This window comes from Cebus imitator, unplaced genomic scaffold (assembly GCF_001604975.1).
Source record: "Cebus imitator isolate Cc_AM_T3 unplaced genomic scaffold, Cebus_imitator-1.0 Scaffold15, whole genome shotgun sequence".
Taxonomy (NCBI): Eukaryota; Metazoa; Chordata; class Mammalia; order Primates; family Cebidae; genus Cebus; species Cebus imitator.
This window is the reverse complement of record NW_016107330.1, coordinates 5876573-5894289: the sequence shown is the minus strand read 5'-3', so window position 1 is coordinate 5894289 and position 17717 is coordinate 5876573. Positions and strand designations below refer to the sequence as shown.

General features: G+C 50.8%; 1 protein-coding gene and 1 pseudogene across 1 annotated transcript in view; one reads left to right on the top strand and one right to left on the bottom strand.

The window, feature by feature from the left end:
* The window catches only part of TMEM51 (transmembrane protein 51), a 67960-nt gene that overhangs the window by 27012 nt on the left and 23231 nt on the right, over positions 1 to 17717 (bottom strand). The gene's annotated exons all lie outside the window — the stretch shown is intronic.
* LOC119467988 lies at positions 43 to 17293 on the top strand (annotated as a pseudogene).

The following is a 17717-nucleotide window of genomic DNA, read 5'->3' as shown; positions in this document are numbered from 1 at the left end:
AACGGTGGTTCCCCAATTCTGCAACAGGCAGTCACAGAGCCCATGGCTGTGGCCAGTGCAGTCCCAAGGTGCACGTGGCGGGAACGGACTGGTGGACAGAATGCGGGGCTGAGCTCCACCGGGCGACCCAACAATAGTCACACCCAGCTTGCTGTCAGGTGGCCAGAGGGAACTAGCTTTCACCAGGTTTCTGAGGCTTTGGGGGACAAAAAGAATACCTCGCTAACATTTTTATATTAATTACATGTTGAGATGACATATTTTGGACATGTCGAGCTAAATATCTTATTATAATCAATTTTGCCTGTTTCTTTGTCCTTTTTTAAAAAGGTATGGTTACCGGGAAATTTAAAATTATATTTGGGCTTTGAATTCTATTTCTGTTGGAAAGCGTGGCTGCAGGAGGTAAGCTTTCAGGGGCGTGAATTTTTGTCATTTTTGTTCACTGCTCTCTCTAGTTCAAGAACAAGCCAGGCCAGAGGAGCTTAATAGATGTTTGTTGAAGGAAGGAACAGCACAGCACAGTGGTATAGTGGAATTTGTCCAGAGAATCAGTAGTTGACTTAGCAGTAGAGTGGAATATAGATGGATTTTGGAGTCTGTGGGATGTGGGTTTAATTCTATACATCCCTGGCAATGCACTTCACCTCCTCATCTGTTAAAAAGAAAATGCTGGCCAGGCACAGTGGTTCACACCTATAATCCCAGCACTTTGGGAGGCCGAGGCGGATGAATCACTTGAGGTCAGGAGTTCAAGACCAGCCTGACCAACATGGTGAAACCCCATCTCTACTAAAAAAAAGTATACAAAAATTAGCTGGGCATGGTGATGCGTACCTGTAATCCCAGCCACTCAGGAGGCTGAGGCAGGAGAATCGCTGGAACCCGGGAGGTGGAGGTTGCAGTGAGTCGAGATTGTGCCACTGCATTCTAGCTTGGGGGACAGAGTGATGCTGTGTCTTAAAATAAAAATAAAGATGAAAAGGCTGTCTACTTCCCCAGCCACTTCTGAGAGTCCAGGTCTGGCACAGGACAGGCACACTGCAAGTTGCTGCTGTCACTTGCTGTGGGAAACCTGGGGAGGCTGGGAGGCCGGAGAGCAGTGCCAGAGGGCTGCTGCCTTTCTGGGTGTGTGAATGATAACCCCAAGTTAGGCACCAGCCTGTGACCTCAAGCAGCTGCTGAGAGGTTTATCCCGAGACAGAAGGGCCCATATCCCAAGACAGAACGGCCCATATCCTAAGACAGAAGGGCCCATATCCCAAGACAGAAGGGCCCATATCCCAAGACAGAAGGGCCCATATCCCAAGACAGAAGGGCACATATCCCAAGACAGAAGGGCACATATCCCACTGCAGGAACCACAGCCAGTTTCCTCACGAAGACAGGCAGTGGCAGCTTGGAGGAGGAGGCCGAGGGCTGGTAGCAGGTGCAATTGGGGACTAGGGGAGGTACCTCCATGGGCCACCTGGAATGGCTCCAATTTAGAAACCCCCAGGGTAGGCCGGGTACGGTGGCTCACACCTATAATCCCAGCACTTTGGGAGGCCAAGGCAGGTGGATCATTTGAAGTCAGGAGTTTAAGACCAGCCTGGTCAACATGGTGAAACCCCATCTCTACTACAAATATAAAAATTAGCTGGGTGTGGTTGCACACACCTGTAATCCCAGCTACTCGGGAGGCTGAGGCAGAAGAATTGCTTGAACCGGGGAGGTGGAGATGGCTGTGAGCTGAAATTGTGCCACTGAACTCCAGGTTGAGCAACAGAGCGAGACTCGATCTCAAAAAAAAAAAAAGAAAGAAAAAAGAAACCACAGTGACAGTGCAGACTATTCTATGGGCTTCTCAGATTCCTCCCCAGAGGGGCCCTCTGCGGGCTGCTATGCTGGTGCTGTGCCTGGGCACCTCTGTGCTCTCGGCCAACGGCCTCTAAGAGTGCCAGCCTGAGCCTGGGGAGCCGGCGGTGGCAGCCTTTTCTGGGACCCTTCTGCGGGCCCAGGGGGACAAAAGTGGCTCTCAATCCAGCATACACACATTGAAGCAAGTTAAAGAATTTAGTCCGAAGCACAGAAGCCGATAGGGCCAAGTAGCGAGCAGTAGCTGGTACACATTTGGTGAGTGGGGCAGCGCCTCCTTCTCCCACTGCCGCTGAGATGCAGAAATCAGTCGAATTCAGTATGAAATGGAATAGACCGAAGGCATGAGTCAGCCAATGAGGGCTCCAGAAAAGTGAAAAGTAGCACCGCCCAATGCTGACCTGGAACAAGGAGTCCAAGAAGGAGTTCCAGATGCTGGTGTGATCATGCAGGTTCCAGCCAGGATTGTCGAGGCAGGGAACAATGAAGATGTCCCATTTTCAAGACCAGCAGATCTTGATCTTATTCAATCAACTGTCTTTAAACCCCTGGCGCTAAAAACACCACATTGTGTACCTACACTAAGTGAAAGACCCCTAGATTTTCTGGATTTAGAAAGAACTGTGGCTGGGTCTCATGCCTGTAATCCCGGCATTTTGGGAGGCCAAGGTGGGCAGATCATGAGGTCAGGAATCTGAGACCAGCCTCGCCAACATAGTGAAACCCCGTCTCTACTAAAAATACAAAAAATTAGCCGGGCATGGTGGCAGGCACCTGTAATCCCAGCTACTCGGGAGGCTGAGGCAGGAGAATTGCTTGAACTCAGGAGGCAGAGGTTGCAGTGAGCTGAGATTGCACCACTGCACTCCAGTCTGGGCGACAAAAAAAGAAAGAAAGAAAGACTTCTTAAACAATCCCTGAAAATGAAGAAATCTGTGCAGTTGGCAGACTAGAGAGAGCGCGGTCTATGGGTGAAATGCTGTTTGCTAAAACGGACAGTTGGTCAGAAATGATCCTCTCCGTGTCATGTGGTGGGTGGGTCTGCTGCCGCCACTTCTGACCCTCAACGTGACAACGTCGGGTATGGCATTTCAAATACAGACATGACAACTGAAGGAACGTCGGATGACCTGACTGCCGTAGATGCCGCTTCAGAAAGCTACAGTAATCTGCTTTGGGCAGATTACGGAATCTCTCTGGGCCTGAGTGTCGCATGGGAATGGCAGTGGTGGCTGCCCTTCCCAGCAGGGGTTTCTAGGGGCCAGGTGGGGTGACCTGGACCAGTGGCTGTTCCTCAGCAGACTTGATGTGGGTGAAAACCTGATAAATGGCTACCCACCTCTGCAAGAAGAGATGTGTTAATTTCATGTTGTTAATTTCAGTATAGCAAATGCCACCAACTTAGTGGCTTCAAGCCACACAAATGTATCCTCTTGTGGTTCTGGAGGTCGGAGGTCTACAATCAAGGTGACCAAAGGCTGTGTTCCTTCTGGAGCCTTCGGGGGAGAAATCCATTTCCTCACCTCTTCCAGCTTCTAGAGGCTACCTGCCCTTTTTGGCCGCTGGAAACTTCTTCCATCTTCAAAGTCCATCCCTCCGACTTCTGCTTTGCTCATCATGTCTCCGGCTCTGACTCCAGCCTGCCTGTCTCCTCCTTCTAAGAACTTTTGGGACTACATCATGCTCACTTGGATAACTCGGGATCATCTTCCTGTCTCAAAGTCCTACTTCAATCACACCAGCAAAGGCCCTTTTACCATATAATGTAAATAACCACAGATTCTAAGATTAGAATGTAGATATTTTGGGGGTGGGACTGGGAGGCATTATTTAGCCTACTACAAGGGCCGCAGCCACAATCCTGTATAATTTAAAGGAAATTCACTGGCTTTTCACGGACCGTCCCCCAGGATAAGATTTCCTACCCTGGTATCTGGCAGCATGGCTCTTGCAGCTTCAGGTGGATCTAGACAATGTGTGTCAGATTCCAAATTGGAGTACACATTTTCAGGGGGCCCTTTGTTTTTAAAAGCATGCATCAGGAGGCTGAGGCAAGAGAATCTCTTGAACCCAGGAGGTGGAGGTTATGGTGAGCCAAGGTTGCGCCATTGCACTCCAGCCTAGGCAATAAGAGCGAAACTCCATTTCAGAGAAAAAAAAAAAAAAGCATGTATGCATCTCAGATCATCTTCAGAAGAGCTAATACGCACCGAATGCCTCCTCTGAGCCTGGATGATCATCTCATGTCATCATGCAACAACCACCACTGCCATTCCCATGCTAGAGTCACAGATAGTCAGGCCCAGAGATGTTCCTTAATCTGCCCAAAGCCTCATGTTAATAAGTAGCAGGGCACGGCTGTGAGACAGATAGTGAGTCCAGAGTCCATCCTCTCAACCCCTCTAAAATCCTGTCTCTCACCTGCCCCCAAGCCCCGCTCTAAAAGAAGGAGTTTTTAATCTATGCAACAGTTTCATGAACAAGGTACTCCTTTATCTAAGGTCAGAAGCAGAGGTTTGCTAATGACAGAGAGAGGGGAGGGGATGAGGGGTTGTCTCAGGCCGTCAGTAGCAAAGATGAATGCCAATGTGTTAAGTAATCTGCCTTGAAGACAAGGGTCAAGGCTGAATGCTAAAAGGGCCTCTCTGACACCTTGGTTCAGCCCCTGCAATCCAGGGCTCACGGGGCTGCCTGAAGCCTTATGTCCGGGAACTCTGCCCTCTCTGGGCTACACAGATGAATCTGAACCCACGGGCCTAGAGCCCTGTCCCGGTACCAGGCTCGGAGCTGGACATTTTGGACGTCATCTTTGTGACTGGAATCATCCCAGCACTCCCTGGCTGCTATCTCGTCCCTGCTGTAAGAGGAGGGAAGGGAGCTGAGGTCACAGGCTCATAACCAGTGCTGTGCAGATTCAAACCCAGATCCTCCTCCTGAAAGCCTCATGGTGGGTGTCCCGGCCTCTGGTGCATGGGTGAGTGTTCCCTCAGGCCAGGAGCTACGCCAGCATCAACTCTATCCTCTGGGGTGTTTAGATCCAAAGATGAGCTAAGGAATTGTAATTCCACATGTTTAGGCATGGAATGGAGGCAGCCAGAGGGGTGAAGGCCAGCAAGGGTCAAGACTTCCTCCTGGGCCTGGAGAAACCTCCAGGCTGAACAACAACCACAATAACAATAGTAATGACAATGGCCGGGCGTGGTGGCTCATGCCTGTAATCCCAGCACTTTGGGGGGCCGAGGTGGGTGGATCACCTGAGGTCAGGAGTTCGAGACCAGCCTGGCTAACATGGTGAAAACCTGTCTCTATTAAAAAAAAAAAAAGGATAATTAGCCAGGCCTGGTAAAGGGCACCTGTAATCCCAGTTACTCAGGAGGCTGAGGTGAGAGAATCACTTGACCTGGGAGGCAGAGGTTGCAGTGAGCATAGATCACACCACCGTACTCCAGCCTGGGCAACACAGCAAGATTCTGTCTCCAAAAAAATATATATCATGACCAAATAACAGCCGCTATTTCCTGAGTGCCCCCTATGAACCGGGCATGGATGGCAGGATGGTGCTGCCAGGGAGGGTGGGCCCTGGAGGGGCAGGAGCAAAGCTGCTGACCTCTGGCTGCTCTCTCTCCAGACATCCATTCAACAAACATCAACATGAAGCAGCAGTCATCCAGGCGTTGGGGAACATGGCAATGCCATCTCGGGGAAATGACCCAGTGCCAGGTCCCCCACAGGTATGCCCTCTCTTTATAAAAGCCTAATACCAAATAGGAATTTCCCAAACAGGTAAACTGAGGGATGCTTCTTGTTATCAGAAAAGAAGTCACTGCAGGGACCCTTCACGTAGAATGCTGTTGTCTTTCCCCAGAATGTAAAGCTATCCAGGCCGTTACACAAGTGATTCCCAACAAGGGTCTTTGGAGGCCCCAGGGTTTGGCCATGCTGGGCTGGGGGAGCCAGGCTGCCCAGGGTTACCTTGATGAGCACTCATGTGATGTGGTGGCCATGCCATGCGCTTGCATACCAGGCAGGGCCTCTTTCTTGCAGATTCTAAGGCTGGGCGTGGTCAGGCCTAGCCAATCAGTTCTTCTCTGTCCCAGGGGGCGGGGCTATGGCCCAGGCAGAACCAGTGAGGCTCAGTTCTTTGTTTTGTAGGAAGCACTGAGACTCCCATCCCTCTGGGTTTGCGGGAAGCAGCCAGGAGCTGCTGGTGGCCCTCTTGTCTTCGCAAGGGGAGAGGCTGCCTGAGGAGGGGACCAGCAGGGAGGTTAAGTGAGCTGAGGTGGAGATCAAGAGAAACTCCAGAGGATACCACTGGACCCAGAAATCCAGCTGGACCTGGCAATGTTTCCATTGTATGAGCCAAAAACATTCTTTTGCCTAATAAAATTTTTTAAATCAAATAAATGACAAAACAGTAAAACAAAACAGGTCAGCCGCCACCCCCTACCCCACTTTTCTGAGGCCAGCTTGGTGCCAACAGTGTGAGCAGCCAATGCCACCTGCGCCCATGCATCCTCTCAGCTTGCAGTCAGGCCACTTGCACCTGCAAAAGTGGGGTTTGGGAATGGAGGCTGAGAGTCAGGGCCTGAGGGTTATCAGAGCTCTTTCCTTGGCCGGGCTGTTTTGAGGATGGCTGCTAAAGTCACTCACTAAGAGAGGGCTGTGGCCCTGGCAGTGAAGGAAGAAGGACAGAGTCCCAGGGCTGCAAGTGGGAAATGTCTCCTAGGCCACTGCCCTAGAAGATGCCAGGCCATAGAGAGGATCATAAATCACTGGGTGGGAATGCCTCTGGGCTGTTAGCAGGAAATACAGGGTGGAAGAACCAGGCCTGTCCTTGAAAACGTTATTGTCAGGGTTATGATACACATCCAGCAAATGGATACAGGAGAAAAGAAAGGAAGCAGAGATGGATTGAAGGGCACATCAGAGCAGGCGGACAGCCCCTGGGCTCCACCTCCTCCCCGTGGCTGGGTACGGCGCTGGCACCCACAGCCATCACCAGCCTCTGCCCTCAGCCTCCTGCATGCCCAAGATGGGCAAAGAGAAGAAGCCGCAGTGAGACTAAGGGCAGGAAGGAACAGAGAGGCATGGACAGCACAAAGGAGGGAAAAGTGAGCAGAAGCGCAGGGGACCTGCGAAAGCTCAGAGGAGGAAGAGATGAGGGCAGGGCGATGGGGGCAGGGTAAATTAAGATCCAGTCCCTGAGGAGGCAAGCAGGCATGGAGATCCGCTGGGGGAGGGGGGCACCGGGGGCTGGGGGCTGGGGGGTGGGGATGCTATGTTGGAAGGAGGGTGACTCTGGCTGCAGCTGCGTGCTCCCACTGAACACCTGTGGACCCTCTGGTCAAACAGCCCAGCCTCTGCTAGGCCTGCAGCTGCTGGAGGGGCCGGCCCAGTTCGGGGTTTGGGTAGAGATGGGCCATCAGTCACACACACACACACACAGTGGGGCTGCCCCACAAGCTGGCCACTTGCATTCCTCACAGTGTTTTCCCCAAGGACAAAGGGCAGGAGGAGTGCAAGGCAGCCAGCCCGCTTCAGGACAGCCACCCACTTCCTGCTTAGTCCGGATCAACCCCACGCCTCACCAGGATACAGACTGCGAAGGCCTCCCCCGTGATCTCTCTGCCCCCTGGCCTGCCCTCTGTCCACTGCTCTCAGAGGGGTCCTTCCAAAAGGCAAATGTGACCATCTCACCCTTGGGCATGATCCCTCTATGGCTCCCTATGGCTGCCCCCAGAATTAAGCCCTGCTCATAGGGCTCTTCATGGTCCTAGTGCCTGCACTCCTCTCAGGCCTGGGTTAATTTCCATGCACAATCTCATTAAATCCTCCCCACCACTCAATACAGAACCCCATTCTACAGCTGTCTTAAGTGAAGCTAGGAGAGGCTAAGTAACCTTTGCCCATTTCCAGATCAGCAGAGTCACCATCTTCCTCATCTGGGCTCAAAACCAAGGTCAGCCATGACCCCTGGCTCTCGCTCATTCAGGGGCAAGTCACAAACATCCATTAGTCACAAATGCCCATCTCACCCACCTTTTCTGTTTTCACTGCTGCCATTCTGGAGTAGACACTTATTCCTCACTGTACCTAACGGGCTTTGTTCCCCATCTTTCCTGTCCATCCAATTCACCCAGCATACTACTACCATTTTGATCCTCCTGGAAGAGCCGTTTTCTATCTGGTTACTCCCGGCTCAAGAACATTCAGTGGCTCCCCAGTGCCAAACTATCAAAGACCAGACTCTTCACGCCCTTTACCCCCAACCTGCGGAGTCTGGGAAAACAAATGGGGAGGTTTCCCAGGGTGCCTTCCTAAGCCTCTCTCCACTGGCTGAGTGGGAGGAGGGGGCAGCATTCCTCCCTTGGGCTCAGGGCACAGGTAGCTGGAGAGCAGGGCTGGATTCCAGCTGCTGGGGCCCTCACTGCTGCCATGGAGTCGGCCTCCCTGAGCTGCAGAGTCCTTGCTTGGGGTTCTACAGGGGGTAGACACAGTTCTTTCCACTTGGGGGCTTCTGTGAGGCCTTTAAAGGGATGACAGCATGGATAACAGGAGGATGACCAGGGGCTGCAGCACTCCACGTGTGAGCTTGCACTCAAAACTGACCTCTGAGTAGCTCAGGTACCCGCGGATGGACACGTGAATATGATGCTCAGTTCAGCCCGTGAAAAGAGATTCAACCGGTCTTCCCAGACTACAGAGTTCAAGTTCACAGACTGGTAAAATTCCTCCCATTTTTGGAGATCACTGTCACGGCATTTAGGAAGTACAAGGCTAAGAATGTCCGCTTTGTCAGCCACCGTAACCAACCTCACATATAGACATGGCCAAGAAAAATAAATCAGAAACACAAGTCGTAACTCTGCGTTACACCAAAAATCGGAAATTAATATCCCAGCAGATGAAGAAGGGACTATTTATTATAAGGGGATTTCTCCACTTCCAAGAAGCCTTGGGCCTCCGTTTCCCTCCTCTCCAGTAAAAACATGGGTAGGACTATGTTATCCCAACGTTTCTTCCTGCACTGAACTTCTCAGGTTTCATGAGTTAGTCCCAGTTACAGAAGTCTGCCCAGGTCCCAGGGATGGCAGTTTTTGGAGAGTTCTTTGGAGAAAAGAAAGAATATCACAGCTGATAGAATAGATAAAGTTTTAGGCAACATGGCAGTCACCTTCTGCACGGGGAAGGAACAGAAGAGATTTGACAAAATGAACGGGCATCTTTTCCTGTGGCGGGCTCAGGGCTCCTAAATTTTGAGCATCTCCCAAGCATGACTTCGCCGCTGAAGTAGCTTACAGGAAATCTGCGTATATGGAAGAACGAAGTCTGGACCATCATGCACACTGGGAACAACAGATATCTTTGGGGCATGGGGGTCAGGCGGGGGTGGGGCAGGCAGGACACTTCTGCCTTCCTTTACTTCTACCCCAGGTTTCTTTACTTTGGCTCCACTGACATGTTGGCAGATAATTCTTTGTTGGGGGCGCCGTGCTGTGCAATGAAGGTAGTGTAACAACAACTCTGGTCTCTACCTACTAGATACCAGTATCATCTCCCCAGCTGGGGCAACCATGAATGTTTCCAGATATTGCCAAATGTCCCGTGGGAGGGCAAAATCACCCCTGCTTTGAGAACTGCTACTCTATACTATTGAGTTTTAAAAACTTAAGATAAGCACATGTGCTGATGTATACTATGAAGGATAGCTATATTTAACCCCTCAGCAAGTGTGGCTGATTTTACCTGTTCAAAGGTCTCAGATGCACCTATTTCCTGCCTCTGCCATCACTGCCACCTTTGTCTAAGCCACCGTCACCTGGACAATGATATCAGTTTCCAACCTGGTCTCTCTGCGGCTGCCTTGGCCCCAGTGAATCTTCACGCAGCAGCCAAAATGAGCTTCTAGAAGCATCCTTCAGTCATGTCACTCCTCCGCCCGGCTTCCTACTATCCTGAGAATAAAATGCAAACACCCCACTTGCCTTCAAGGTACCCTGCCATCTGGACCTGGATCCACCCTCTGCCCTCTGCCTTGGCCACCCACAGTGCGGTCCTGCAGTGCCAGCAGCTCTGGGAGCTGGTTAGAAATATAAGGCCAGGCGCAGTGGCTCACACCTGCAATCCCAGCACATTGGGAGGCTGAGGTGAGCAGATCACAAGGTCAAGAGATCGACACCATCCTGGCCAACATGGTGAAAACCCGTCTTTACTGAAAATACAAAAATTAGCTGGGTGTGGTAGCGCACACCTGTAATCCCAGTTACTCAGGAGGCTGAGGCAGGAGAATCGCTTGAACCCAGGAGATGGAGGTTGTAGTGAGCTGAGATCACCCCACTGCACGCCAGCCTGGGCGACAGAGTGAGACTCTGTGCCCCCTTCAGTCCTCCAAAAAAGAAGCAGTCGATATTTCTGTGTCCCGTCAGGCTGAGCTTCTCTCCGCACAGCCAGCTGGTAAATAATCTTTCAGCGTTGGAGATCTGGTACTTCCCTTCTATGGCCTTTCTTGCCTGTCCTCTTTCTTGCTCCAAGCTACCTTAGGTAGTTATTTCCAGAATTTAATATTCAGGACAATCCATTCTAGATAGAACAGGGGGCCTCAATTTTGCAAATGAGGAACCTGAAGCTCAGAGAGGTGAAGTAATTTGCTCAAGGTCACACAGCCAGTAGGCAAGAGCCCCAGAGCTTGAACAGTTCAACTCGGAGTGGTCCTGGAATACCGATGATCATGTAAGCTGAGGCTTGCTGACGCTGTGCTAAGAGCTTGCCTGCTTGATCTTACAACAGTCCCATCGGGCAGGCGCCATGACCATGCCCACTTTACAGATGAGGAAACTGAGGCTCACAGAGGAAGAGTGACACATTCTCAAGGTCATGCAGCCAAGAAGAGGACAGGAGATTTGACTCTAGAAGGGATGCCCTATTATGTACTGCCATTCTGCTTTCAGCCTAGTGCAGTCACACATTTTTATTAATTAAATAAATAATTAATTAAATCATTCATTTATTTATTTGAGACAAAGTTTCACTTTTGTTGCCCAGGCTGGAGTGCAATGGTGTAATCTCAGCTCTCTGCAACCTCCGCCTCCCGGGTTCAAGCAATTCTCCTGCTTCAGTCTCCCAAGTAGCTGGGATTACAAGCGCCCACCACCACGCCCAGCTAATTTTTGTATTTTTAGTAGAGTCAGGGTTTCACCATGTGTCAGGCTCATCTTGAACTCCTGACCTCAGGTGTTCCACTCACCTCAGCCTCCCAAAGTGCTGGGATTACAGACAGGAGCCACCACGCCCAGCCAGTCACATTTTTTTTTTTTTTTTGAGACGGAGTTTCACTCTTGTTACCCAGGCTGGAGTGCAATGGCGCGATCTCGGCTCACCGCAACCTCCGCCTCCTGGGTCCAGGCAATTCTCCTGCCTCAGCCTCCTGAGTAGCTGGGATTACAGGCACGTGCCACCATGCCCAGCTAATTTTTTGTATTTTTAGTAGAGACAGGGTTTCACCATGTTGACCAGGATGGTCTCGATCTCTTGACCTCGTGATCCACCCGCCTCGGCCTCCCAAAGTGCTGGGATTACAGGCTTGAGCCACCGCGCCCTGCCAGTCACATATTTTTAATTTATAAACCAGCCCTCGCGGAGTTTCATGCAGGCAGCCAGATGTCACGGTTTGATGGCTCACCTTTTATTTTTGTTTTTGGCCCAAAGAAAACAGAAGGCCTGAGAAACCCATGCTGTGGTTCCCACAACACAGGCAAAACACTAAAACAAGCATACAAAATAAACAAACAAAAGGGTTGTTTGTTCACCTTGAGCCCTGTCTGGTCGAGCACCTGCTGCCATAACCCAGAAAGCCAGGACAGTGGGACAAGAAGCTCACCGTTCAGTTAGACATGAGGGTAACCATCAGCCCGAATCTCTCGCAAGGGGGTAAAGCAAGATGGTTAGGAACTGGAGCCTGGGAACAAGGCTTTGGGTTTTTAAAATGAGGGAATCCAAAAAACGGTTTAATTTCAGAGCTTAAGAGTCCCTGGACGTGGTTCAATAAGGCTTTTTGCTACACCTGTTGCCACTTGCCACCTGGAGGCTATCCTGTCACTTCCTCAAAGGCATGAAGGACAACTTCCCATCCTACTGCAACCTGGAACCCTGCCCAGCTCAGTCACAAACCTAGAGAGGTGTGTGACCTCGCAGATGACAGAAACGATCAGCTGACAAGTCCGGCAGGCTTACAGTGTGCTGGGTGGCCTTCTATGCGCTTCATACCTATGGACTCATTTCATCCTCACTGTAGCCTGTTAAGGCTGGTGTTAGCACTCCCATTTTAAAGACGAGGAAACTGAAGTTTGAGGCATTAAGTAACTTGTCCAAGGTCCCACAGCTGGTAGAAGAGGGATGTGAAATCATTCTTGGAGATAGAGTTTCGCTGGGGTGCAATGGTGTGATCTCTGCTCACTGCAACCTCCACCTCCTGGGTTCAAGCTATGTATTCTCCTGCCTCAGCCTCCTGAGTAGCTGGAATTACATACAAGTGCCTGTCACCACGCCCAGCTAATTTTTGTATTTTTAGTAGAGACAGGGTTTCACCATGTTGGTCAGGCTGGTCTCGAACTCCTGATCTCAGGTGATCCACCCACCTTGGTCTCCCAAAGTGCTGGGATTATAGGCGTGAGCCACTGTGCCCGGCCAGTCACACATTTTTAATTTATAAACCAGCCCTCCTGGGTTCAAGCAATTCTCCTGCCTCAGCCTTCAGAAAGCACACAGCCTTCCAGAAGGACAAGCTCTCACTCAGCCAATGATGGAGTCTCCTTCCAGTCTCCGGGGGTCTTCTGCATCGATCCCCATCCCACAAAGCTGCTGACAGCATGGTGCAGTGAACAGAGTCAGGAGATGGGCAGACCCACGTTTCAATCCCAGCTCCTCCACTTCCTAGCTGTATGACCTTGGGTGAGGGACTTGACCTCTCTGAGCCTCCGATTTTGCTCTGCGGATGAGAACTGCACCTTGCCTAGAGGGTATAATGATTAAATTAGATGATAATAGTTAACATTTCCTAAGTGGTCCCCATGCTAAAGGCTCTGGGAGGGAAGAAGTACTGCTACTGTCTTCATTTTACAGATGAGGAGCTGAGCCTCAGAGAGGTTAGGTCACTTGTACAGAGAAACACGGCCAATCGTGGAGAAGTGGGGGACTCCGAGCCCCAGCCCCTATGAACTACACAATGCATCTGCTCATGCAACCAAAACAACCAGCATAGTGTCTATAACACAACAGCTTCTCAACACACGGCCAAAATCATTATCTGGAGGGCTTCCAGGGAGACAGAACTCAAGAGAGTGCCTGTCTGGCTCTGCCCGACGCCCAGTGCCTGACGCACCTCCGCGCTCTGCAAGTGAGTGCTGCCTTCTGCTCCCAGCATGGCGGGCCCTGTGATGGCCGGCACATGGCCAGGATCTGTCTGGTGACTTAGGGGGCTTTGTCTGTAGCTTACAGCTGGTCTTGCTGACGATCAGGAGACAGCTCTGGGACCAGACTTTGACCCCAATTAGGTTTATGCTTAAAAACAGCCTAATGGTAAGTGCTTGACAACTCTGCTGGCCAGAAGAGAGTTTAGCGTTTAGTGTCTGGCGGTGCCAGCCGCAGGCTGGGCATCAACACTCGGTGCTTGCTGAGCATGGAGATGATTGTGGGTCACACCCTAGATCTGCTGACTTGGTTGCCAGGGCTGGGGCAGAGGCACCTCTCATTTATGTAATTGTTTACTGAAGATGCAGTTTATATATAGCAAAATGTATAGATCTTAGTGTACGCTTAGATGCACTTTGAGAACTCTGCATATCCATGGAACCACTGCCCAGAGAGAAGACCTTTCCAAGACTCCAGAAACTTCCCTTGTATGCTCATACCTTCTTTTGGTCTACCTTTCTGCCTTATTTTACCATCGGTTAGTTTTGCTTGTACTAGAAGGTTCTATGTTTGTGTTGCTTTTTGAGACAGGGTCTTGCTCTGTCACCCAGGCTGGAGTACAATGGATCTTGGCTCACGGCAGCCTCAACCTCCTAGGCTCAAGCCATCCTTCCCATTTCAGCCTCCTGAGTAGCTGAGATTACAGGCGTGCGCCACCATGCATGCTAATTTTTATATTTTTTGTAGAGACACGGTTTCGCCATGTTGCCCAGGTTGGTCTTGAACTCCTGGGCTCAAGTGATCCTCCCACCTCAGCCTCCCAAAGTGCTTGGATTAGGCATGAGCTATTGCACCAACTAGAAGTTTATAGAAATGGAATCACCCAGAACGTGCTCTCTGTTTGCCTTCCTTTGCTCATCCATGACGTCGCCTGTATTCCGGTTCCTTTCCTTCCTTTAACTTTCTGAGTGGCCGTCGGCTGTGTGTCTGTATCAGTTTGTTTACCTGTTGGCCTGCTGATGGACAGCTGGGATGTTTCCTCCACTAGAGGAAATGCGTAATGTCATACATAATGCTGCTATGAACCTCTGTGGACCAGTCTGTGTGAAGAAGGCAGATGTTTGCCTTTCTCTCCATAAATACCCAGGAGTGCAATTGCTGGGTCACAGGTGGAAGTATCATTTAAATCATCTGACCAGGTGCCACAGCTGCCCAATTGGGGTGCAACTCCCCAGCCTGTTCTCTTTTAAGCCCCATGTCCAGATGCCAAGCCCCTGGAGGTTCCAAGATCTGCTCTGAGTCACAGAGGAATCAGTTTTCCTAACGAGCGGCCTCTGAGTCATTCCACATTTTGATTCCCATTTAGCTTTGAAAGTTGAACCGATTCTGGGTGGTTTGTTTTGACTAATGAGATCAGCTGTTCATATTAGGGCTAAAAGCCCATGGAGAGAACACAAGGAAAGCTGCAGCTGCCAGGCTTCAGCCAGGTTTCATGACCCCTTCCCCTATAGTCTACAGATCGAATGAGCTGCTAAATTGCACCATTCACGGTCCTGCCTCTAAACTCCCTGTTAAGGGACCTCCAGGGGACCAATGCCAATTTAGCAGAGGCGGTAGAGCAAGATGGTTACAATTAGTGGAGATAAAAATCCAGGTCTGTCTGAATGGTTTTAGGCAAGTTGCTTCACCTTTCTGAGCCTCAATGTCCTCATCTGTAAAATGGGCACACCGGCAGTACTACCTCATGGTACTGGAGTGTATGAGGTATAGAAAAGGAGATGGTAGGTGAGCCATAGAGGGGGGTCAGGAAGCAAAGGGAGCAGCAGTTTGAGACCCTGCTGTTATCTGAGGACCCCTGAAGCACCTCCCTTGTGGTTTGTTAAACTTGCAGATTCTTGGGCCAGATGAAGGACTTGCAGAATCAGAATGCGGGGTAAGGCGCAGGATCCGCTTTTAATTAGCCAAGTGATCCTGATGCTCACGAAAACCTCAGAGCCCTCATCCGGGGGTGCAGACCCAAGAGGAGTCTGCGGAACAGGCCAAGCTTGAGGATACAGAGACAGGTGGGATGGGAGGACCGGGAAGGTAGTTAAGGCTTGGAAGAGCCACCGTGGGCAACTGAGCCAGGGAGGGCCAGGGACAAGTCAAAGGGACGCTTTACTCCTCCACCAAGACTGTCTCCTGGCTCTGCCCCAGGGAACCCCTCCTCCACCCCTGCTCAAGGCTAGCAAGGCTCCAGGCTGGCCACGTAAGGCTTCAGCCACAAGGCCGTCATGTGGCCTGGTGGTTCAACTCAGGAAAGTGCTAAGTGCCCCTGCAAGGCAGGTATTATCGAGCCGGGGTCAAAAGCTCCGGTTCTCGGTTCGACTCTTAACTGTGTTGCTTCCTTCCTGGTTGGGTGAATTTGGGAGTGTTATTTCAGCTGCGCCATGAGGAGGGTTTCGTAAGTGGTATCTCTCTGACGGAGTTTCCAGCACTCATGAGCGCGTGTGGGTAGAAGACTTAACACGACGTTAGGCACGCTATGCACAGTAGGTATACGACCGTGCTGGGCTCATGTCACTTCCTCTTTAGGGATGGGGATGGGGTTGGTGACCACTAATGACCGGGGAAGATTCTGCGATCCACTCTCTAAGGCTGAACTGAGCCAGTGTTCCTACAGTTGCTTCATACTTGGATTCAAATCATGCAATCTTAAGCAATCAATCAGTTAAATTAAAAAATCCCCCAAATCTAAAACAATAAAATGGTTAAAAGACGTATAGAGAAGGCCACAGAGAGGCGCTGCACATCCATCACCAATTAACCACAGAGACAGGCCGCCCTCCTGTCTGGGACCTACTAACGCCTTTGGGATCCAGCTGCTCGCCCAGGAGGAGCTGCTTCTCCCAGTCTGCATCCTCTTTTGCCAAATGACCACCCCCGTTGCCGCAGCATCCTCTACTTTCCCATCCTCCCCGGCCCCTGGTCCCTCCGGACTTCCCCATTCCACTGCCGGGGCACATCATTCTCCTGGTGGCCTGGGCTTGAAATCTCAGTGACCTTGGGCATTCTCTCCCCTCCCCGACCCCACCCCCGTAACATACACACACACTCAGGTTTCAAACTGGCAGCTCCAGGACTACATCTGGCCCATGGAAGCGTCTTATTTGGCCTGTAAAGTGTTCGTTACTTATTTTACATAATATGAAGTAATTGCCAATATTGAGAATGTGGGTGATCTCATATGCCAGACTTGAAAATCTGATCTCTCTGGCCTAAATTCTCACATGGTGCTGAGTCATGGCTCTGTCCTAGGGAAGGGGCCTGACCCCCACTTTGCCACAATCCCCAGCACTCCCTGCTGCCTCCCATCTGGCCAGACTCTCTCCTTAATATTCCCCGCTAGATCCATCCACACCTTTGCAACTCCTGTCCATATCCATGTTCAGTTAGCTCCCAAACTTGTTACTTCTTTTCCCCAAAGTCCTGTTTAGTGATTCTTCCTGCCTCATTCATGTCCTTCTCACTTCTCAGCCTGGCTCATGGTGATAACTGGCTCCCCTAAGGCTTTCCCAGCTTCCACACCTGGCCATGCCCACCCTCCAGCCACTGTGTCTATTGAAACTTCCGAGTCCCTCACAGCCCACAGGATGAATTCCCAGCTCCCCAGGGAGGGTGTGGACCACCTCATCCAACCTGAATCCCTGAATTCCTTGAACACCCACTTTGTACAGGGCCCTGCACCAGGCACCAATGATCCAGGGTGGAGAAAAACGTGTTCTCTCTCAGGGGAAGACCGGGGTCATGCCATGGACATGTCCAAGGAGGGAAACATCCTGGGTCTGTCGCCCAGCCTCTGCAGCCCTCCACTTTCTGTGTCGTGGCTTTCTTTCTCCCCCCGCAGCCCATCCTGAAAGCCTCCCCTCCTTCCACATCCGGCTGTATTCCCCTTTCTCTCCGAAGCCGCCCGCCATGGCCAGCGGGCAGTGGCTCTCGAGTTCTGTTCATGCAGGTTGTTCGTATCAGCCAGCTGCTACTGGCCATTTAGAGACGTCTTGGGGGTGCTGGTTTCATTCTTGCTTTATTTCTCTAACTAAAGTTTAACACGCAGGGCTGAACACCCGTGTTCTCACTGCTGCCTCTTGGCATTTTCATATTTATCTAGGACTCCTCTAACAATGGGCATAGGACTGTTCACAGGAAGCCTCAACAAATCTGTTGACTTCATTCATTCATTCATTCACTTATTCACTCATTTCAACAAACATTGACTGAGCAACCACTGGGTTGTCGGGCACTACGAACACAGAAGTCAACAAGACAAAGGCCTATTCTCACGAAGCTTCTCTTTTCCTGAAAGAGACAAACAAGTAAAGGGATAGCCTATCAGGAGGCGTCTGGAAAAGAAAACAGGAGAATGTAAGAGCAAAGGTGCAGGATGGTTTTTTTTTTTTTTTTTTTTTTTTTTTTTT